Here is an 8,091-nt window from a genome sequence, read left to right on the forward strand (position 1 = left end):
AAATACCATGGCCATAGCTGAGTGCAAAAACGCCCATACTATTACAATATAAAAAAATATTTATCCCATATGGCAAACAGCGAAAAAAAATGGGCGATTTGCTGTTTTTTGGTTGCTTCACCTCCCGCATAAAATTAAATAAAAAGGCACAGAGTTCTGTTCATAATAGTATCAGTGAAAAGTACAGATCGCTCCACAAAAAATGAGCCCTCACACGGCTCCGTACACAGAACTCTCCCCCAAAAAAGTAATACATTTATAGGGGTCAGAATATGGCGACGGAAAAATCTAAATTTTTTTTTTTTTTTTTTTTAGGTATTAAAATGCAAGACAAACTATATATACTATAAGTGTGGTTTCACCATAATCATACTGAAAGTGACAGGTCAGTTTTACTGCATAGGGAACAGCCTAAAAACAAAACCCACGAAACTGTTGCGGAATTGTTTTTTTTTTTTCAAATTTCACCCCATTTGGATTTTTTTTTCAAGCTCCCTACTCCATAGTATGCAACATTAAATGTTAGTAGTAGAAAGTGCAACTTGTCCCCCCCCCCCCCCCCCCAAAAAAAAAGCTCTGTAAACGGAAAAATAAAATAAAAAGTCATGGCTCTGTAAAAGCAGGGAGTGAAAAAAACCAAAATGCAAAAAACTAACAAACCTCCCAGGCTGAAAAGGTTAAGAACGCTGTGCAGAAACCAATGTCCACAAACTTAAATTAAATACAGCAAGGTTGTAAATAAGACGGAGCCAAGATTCCTACAGAACACTGTGAAAGACAAAGTCAGAGAAAAGGATTACTTCAAATCATTGCACTATAGTTTTTCACATATGGCTTTTCCATTTTGGGCTCGTTTTTGTTAAATAACGACACTTGTAATTTGTCATGTGCTGTTCTTCGTCCGAGGTTGGATTTACCAGATTTTTTTAAATTATGTCCTGATGTGTAAAATCATAGAATTCTGAGTGCGCAACTGTAAATGGTGAAAATCCGTTCCCTGGTTCCTAATTCTTTTATTCTATATGCACATTAGGGCTTCAGTGCACCAATGGTTAGACCGAGGCCTTAAGTAAACCTCAGGCTCCTCCGATTTCCATCTTTGTAAAGGCCCCTCTCCCTGACGGGGCCAGACGTCATCGCTGTGCTCTGGCTCTGTAATCCTGCACAGTACATCTCCTTTGGCTCTCCAGTGCCATACAGGTAATGGTTTAACCAGCAGAATCAACCCGACTAAGCAATATAACTAGTTTAATAAAGTTGATCCTGCTGACAGATCCTCCAGAAAGACTTTTACTGGGATGACTATGGTGCTTCACAGACATGCTTATGTAGTTGCTTACCTCATGTACATCTTCCCTATTTTTACTTTATTCAGTTTGGACCCGAATTCACCATGTAAATCAATCACTTCCTGTTGCTGTATCCAACCAAACCCATGATGCATTTCTCCTTCCTTTGCCACACCTCCAGTACCGCCCCAACAACACCCAGCTAGTTTATAGCTCCTCCCACTCAGCTAGTTACATAGACACTCCCCTATAACTGCCCCGCCCATGGACATAACATCACAGGAAATAAAAGCAAGCTGTATGGACATGGTCATGTGACCACAGCCCAGAAAGGGAGATAAGAGCAATAAGGGGGGGGAACAACACCTTCATAAATGATTATTTCACATGATAGTAATACAAACTGGAAATTTAAGATTACACTCACCGGTAATCACTTTTCCATGAGCCCATAACAGCACCCTTAAAAAAGACCGCCTCCATCCAGGACAGGAACATTCGTGGAGAGCTCTTAAGGAGGGGCTCTGCCTCTATACCACCAGTTAATTGCTAGAACATGTCCTAAAACACATATAACACAAACTTTTTTTTTTTTTATATTATTATATAAATTTATTTTTTATTATTTATATATTTATATTTATTATTTTATTTTATATGTATATATATATATATATATATATATATATATATATACATACAGGCTGAAAATTCTGGGTGCCATCATGGGCTGATGGAAAGTGATTACTGGTGAGTGTAATCTTAAATTTCCCTTACACCCATGACAGCACCCTTGAGAGACGACTAGAATAGTAACTAGCTTGGGGAGGGCTACTGCCTGCAGGGACTTTTCTGCCGAAAGCTAGCCGCTCCTTAGAGTCTAAATCTAATCTATAGTGACGAAATAAAGTACATGGAGACTTCCAAGTAGCAGCCCTACAAATTTGTTCTAGAGATGCATTAGCACTCTCTGCCCAAGAGGTAGAAATGGATCTGGTTGAGTGAGCACCCCGCTGAGGAATAGGCTAAGGTGATAACCCCCACTATCCATCTAGATAGTGTTTTAGAAGAAACTTTATAACCTCTGTTTCTTCCTCCAAATTGTACAAAAAGTCTAGAGGATTTTCTCCAATGACTAGTAACTTTCAAGTACTCAGACAGGCATCTTTTAACGTCTAGACAATGGAGCCTCCTCTCTTCCTCGTTCTTTGGGGACTGACACAAGGATGGAAGAACAATGTCTTGGGTCCTATGAAACAGGGAGACCACTTTAGGTAGAAAAGAAGGATCTGGTTTAATGAACACTCTGTCCTCCAGGATGTTAGCATAAGGAGGAGAGGCTGAAAAGGCAGAAATCTCACCCACGCGCCTGGCAGAGGTAATCACCACCAGAAACGCGGTTTTAAAAGACAAAGTTATAATAGATAAATCCTGCAGTGGTTCGAAAGCAGGCTCCATCATTCTAGACAAAACTAGATTAAGTTCCCACGGGGGAACTGAGGATCTGATCACAGGTTTAATCCTACTAATTGCTTTAAAGAATCTCCTAATCCATGGATTATTGGCAATGGGGAAATAAAACAGCACTAAGGGCAGGAACTTGCACCTTAAGAGTCTTAGGTTCTTATCGAGACCTTTAAAAAAAAAAAAAATCTAAAATGCCAGACATAGGAGGAGAACTCAAGGAATCTACTGGGTTTTTAGAGAAGTTTAAGAATGTCTTCCATAATCTGAAGTAAATGGTAGAGGTTCCTTTTTTTCTACATGATAATAGGGTAGATACAACCCCTGCGTTCTAGGATTTCCCCTTTAAATACCAGGCTGTCAGATTAAGGTTTCTTACTTACGGATGGAATACGGGACCCTGAAACAACAGATCCTGCCTGTCCGGAAGAATCCAGGGATCTGTTAGAGAAAGCTTTCTCAACCAGGTGAACCATGTTCTCCTTGGCCAGAAGGGGGCTATCAAAATGAGCCTCGTCTGTTCATGCCTCAGCTTCTGTAATACTCTCGGAAGAAGTCTTAGAGGAGAAAAGGCATACAGAAGTTGATTCGGCCATGGAAGGGAGAAGGCTTCTATCCCTGCCGGAGAATCTTCCGGATTTAGGGAAAAGAATAGGTTGCATTTTTTGTTCTGCCTGGTTGCAAAGAGGTCTGTTTGATGATGGCCCCAGAGCTGAATTATCTGGCTGAAGACTTCTTGGTTTAAACACCACTCCCTGATCTAGAAGGTTTCTGCTTAGATAGTCTGCCACCTTGTTTTCTGTTCCCTTTAAGTGTACTGCTTTGATGAAAGGAACATAAGGAATAATCGGGGAACAAGTGTCTGCGGCTAAGGACATAAGATTTTTTGATCTGGTCCCTCCTTGCCTGTTCAGGTAGGATACCATCGTGGCGCTGTCTGAGAAGATCTTTATTCCCTTTCCTTGTATTATGGGTAGAAATTCTCTTAAGGGCTCGTTCACACGACCGTATGTCTTTTTCAGTGTTTTACGGGCCGTTTTTCCAGGATCCGCTTTTCAGTTTTATTTGTCAGTAGTGTTTCCGGTTCCATTCCGTTCGGCATATACAGTATACAGTAATTACATAAAAAAAATTGGGCTGGACATAACATTTTCAATAGATGGTTCCGCAAAAACGGAATGGATACGGAAGACATGCAGAGTACATTCCGTATGTGTTCCGTTTTTTTTTGCGGACTCATTGACTTGAATGGAGCCACGGAACGTGATTTTCGGGCGATAATAGGACATGTTCTATCTTTGAACGGAACTGAAAAACGGAAATGGAATGCATACAGAGTACATTCCGTTATTTTTTTTTTAATGGTTCTGTATACGGAACACAAAAAACGTTCGTGTGAACGAGCCCTAAGGCAAATAGAACCGCTCTGAGCGCTCTCATATTCTGGGAGTCCTGACTCTCCATACCCCCTGTCGAACCTCCCACCGACAATAGGCCCCCCACCTGGTCGGACTGGCATCTGTGGTGATGGTTTTCTGCTCCTGTAGATCCCAAGAGAGGCCCTGAGACAGATTTGAAGGTTCCAGACACCAGGTTAAGGATTGTATCACCTGAGGGGTGAGAGGAAGCAGGGCATCCAATGGGGATAGTGATCCCTGCCACTTTTTTAGAATCTGCCACGGAAGTGTTCTGGAGTGAAACAGTGCCCAATTAACCGCGGGTAACATGGAGGTCATTCTGCCCAATTGCCCAATACTGCCCTTCCCTGTCTGATGGTTCGATCTTTTGAGGCTACCAGGGACCGCACATCTTCTCTTAATCGGGATATCTTGTGCTGATGAAGGATACAACGTAGGTTCACCGAATCTAAAATCAGTCCTAGAAATACACAACTTTGGGAAAGAGTCAGTTTTTATCTGCCATCCTAGTTCTGTCAAACTTTCTAATACTTCTAGATGAGAGGTTAAAAGAATTTTGGATTCTGAAACCACTAGAAGATTGTCCAAATAAGGAATAACCAAAATGTCTCTTTCCCTTATGTGGGCCATAACCTCTGCCATCAACTTTGTAAAGAGCCTGGGGGCCTGAGATATTCCAAACGGAAGTGCTCTGTATTGCAAATTATGAACTTGGCCTTCCATGAAAACTTCGACCGAGATATTTTTGGAAATCTGCATGAATTGGGATGTGATAAAAGGTATCTTTTAGGTCTATGGTGGCCATGACATGGTCTTTGAATAGTTGTTTTATTGCAGACTGTACAGATTCCATTCAGAATTTTTTGAATTTTAGGAATTGTTTTAAGTCTCTCAGGTTTATAATCATTCTGAATGATCCGTCTGGCTTGGGTACAAGGAAAAGGGATGCATAAAACCCCCTCCCCTTCTCTGAGTCCGGAACAGAAACCAGAACCTTTTTCTTTAGAAGGGAAAAAAAATATCTTGTTTTAGTGCTAGGTTTCTTGTAGAATTTTAAATACGATTTGTAATTTTTAATCTTTCTAGTGGGGAGAAATAAACTCTAGACGGAACCAGTCTTTTATAATACCAATAATCCACGGGCTTGACAAGATTTTTTCCCAAGCCTGAGAAGAGAGAGAAAGTCTTTCCCCTACAGGACAGAAACCGTCATTGTTGACCAGCCTTGGGCCCTGAAGTGGACTGAGAATTATAGAGGAATCCTTTTTCCTTCCCTACTTCTGTTTTCTTGTCGAAAATTCTGTCTTTTGTCTCTATTGAATTTTTTTTTGTTTCTGCGAAAAAACTGTTGTCTTTTGGGAGGTCAGGAGACAGGAAACCCCTTTTGTCATCCAAAACCGGTCCAAAGAGGTAATCTCCCTGGCACGGAATAGAGCGAAGTTTATTCTTTGAACCAGTGTCACCAGACCAACCCTTAAGCCAAATAGCTCTTCTTGCAGAATTAGACAGAGCTGCTGACCTTGCATTTAATTTTAATGCATCTGCAGAAGCATCGGAGATGAAGTCCACTGCTTTAATGATGGTAGGGAACACTCCTAGTAATTGGTCTCTGGAGATTTTATTCTGGATATGGGACTCCAGTTCTTGTAGCCATAACTTTAACGACCTCGCAGTAGAGGTAGTGGCAATATTAGGTTTAAATGCCTGGGTAGAGGCTTCCCATTCTTTTTTAATGGTAAACTTCTGCTCGTCTATCCATAGGATCCTTTAAAGTACCGAGATCCTCAAATGGCAAAGCAGATTATTATTATTTTTTAGACATCTTGGCAATTGGGGCGTCCAATTTTGGAGGCCTATCCCAGCAGGACGACTCAGCCTCATCCAAAGGGTATTTTCTTTTTACATTTTTGGGAATAAAAAAATAAATAAATTGTCAGCTTTTTTTTAAAATAAATTCTTTTTTTAATTAAAAGTTTTATGTTTTTATTTAATGGGAAAACTCTTGATTTTTGTGCCTCAGATCACCAAACATTATATCTTGGACCGATTTCTGTTCTTTAGATTCATCCACTTTCATAGTGACTCTAATAGCCTTCAGCAGAGATTCCATATCCTTAGCGGAAAATAAAGGTCTACCTGTGGTTTCTTCATCCGAAGAAGAGTTTGAAACTTCTAGGATTTCTCCTTGCTCATTCTCGTCTGAAGAATCTGAATCAGATACCATGCTAGAGTGACCCTGTTTTCCGAGGCTGAGGGGAAGGGAGGCACTTCCCAAAAAATGTCATTGAATCAGAAACTTCAGATTTGACAATATCCTTAATGCTCTTAAGCAGAGATGGGGATTCCTCTTCTACCACCTTGTTCACACAATGCTGAGATAATAACCTAGACCAGGAAGGGGCGAGTTTTTACTTGCATACAGCACACTCTTTCCCTCTGGTCTTTGTGGTAGCTTTCCTAGGGCCCTCTGATATTCTAAAAATAAAATAAGAGAACAAGCCCCTATTAGAACCTGACAGAGGAAAATAAAAGTTGACCCCCTTACCCCACCAGGAGTGCCGGTCTGGCGTCATGACCCTCCTGGACATCAACAGCAGAAAAAAGGTTCCAGCACTATTGAAGATTCTGTTGCTTTGTCTTTATTTTCGGTAACAAATTACATCATGTGGACACCATCTCACCCCCCCCCCCCGCGCCCATTGACGCGTTTCGAACTATACCATTCTTAGCCGTAACTGTGTGCACTGCCTGACCCTCAGGTTTAAATAGATCCATTACCCGAGGGTCAGGGAGTGCATACAGTTAAGACTAAGAACGGAATAGTTCGAAACGCGTCAATGTGCAGGGATGTGAGATGGTGTCCACCTGATGTAATTTGTTACCGAAAATAAAGACAAAGCAACAGAATCTTCAATAGTGCTGGAACTTTTTTCTGCTGTTTATATCTTGAGAACTTACCTGCTTCATTCCATGCACGGAGGATAAAGGATACATGGTGAGCTGGACATTTTGTTTATTAACCTCCTGGACATCAGCATGCTGACTACTCTCATCCTCCATGATAGTAGACAGGGATAGAGCATCTTCCATAAGGGATCCACCGATGCTTGTAGGCTGGCTGGGCTCCTTCTGACCACGTGCTGAAGGGTTTTAAATACCCTAAGTCGGGTCCCTGCCGGTGCTCCCATGTGGCCTCAGTAGATGTCCCTCCCCTTCTTCCGGAATGCTCTTTCCACGTGTGTTCCAAATACCGGATGTTGCGCCGTGCAACTTCCGGTTCGCACGCAGGACAAACTCTAACCCTGCCCCTCCACCTCTGTAAGCTACCCAGGCAGGGGGGCAGGCAGAGAAAGGCCCCGGTCCTCCTAAATACCGCCAGGAGGATCTGGCGTGTCAGCATCACCCCGTGGTATTACTGGGACTGCCCAGGAACACCGGCCCGATAAAGCATCCAGGACCCAGAAGGAAAGGCCTCAAACTTTGCAGGCGGCTCCTAGTGGAGACTTACGCCGCACCAGGTAACCCCTATCAAGATGTGTCTCAGGTAACCCCTATCAAGATGTGTCTCAGGGGCTCCTGCAGCCTAAATCTAGCTCTCCACAAAAAAAAAAAAAACATCCTATCCATAATAGGACAGGAAACAGGAACTGGTGGTATAGGGGCAGAGCCCCTCCTTAAGAGCTCTCCACAAAAGTTCCAGTTTCCTGTCCTGGATGGAGACTGACTCTCCAGACTGAACTTAGGGTATTTTTTGTATGCTCTGGGCAAGATATATTCTGCATTATTTGATCATATTATAGTATGAGCAATACGGGGTTGTCCAATACAGGTACGTATAGGTTAGGAGAGAAGCATTTTTTTTTTTTTTGTCTTTTTAGATATATTTGTTCACTTTTTCCTTTTCACTACATTTATTCAGT

At 41.9% G+C, this 8,091-nt stretch overlaps 1 protein-coding gene across 1 annotated transcript in view; it reads left to right on the forward strand.

The window, feature by feature from the left end:
• The first annotated feature begins 7,670 nt into the window (after window positions 1–7,670).
• CHMP7 (charged multivesicular body protein 7) overlaps window positions 7,671–8,091 on the forward strand; it is a 36,107-nt gene continuing 35,686 nt past the window's right edge. Inside the window, exon 1 of the mRNA XM_044279007.1 lies at window positions 7,671–7,689. The gene's annotated coding sequence lies outside the window, so the exon portion shown is untranslated. The remainder of the gene's footprint in view (window positions 7,690–8,091) is intronic.

This window comes from Bufo gargarizans, chromosome 2 (genome assembly GCF_014858855.1).
Source record: "Bufo gargarizans isolate SCDJY-AF-19 chromosome 2, ASM1485885v1, whole genome shotgun sequence".
Taxonomy (NCBI): domain Eukaryota; kingdom Metazoa; phylum Chordata; class Amphibia; order Anura; family Bufonidae; genus Bufo; species Bufo gargarizans.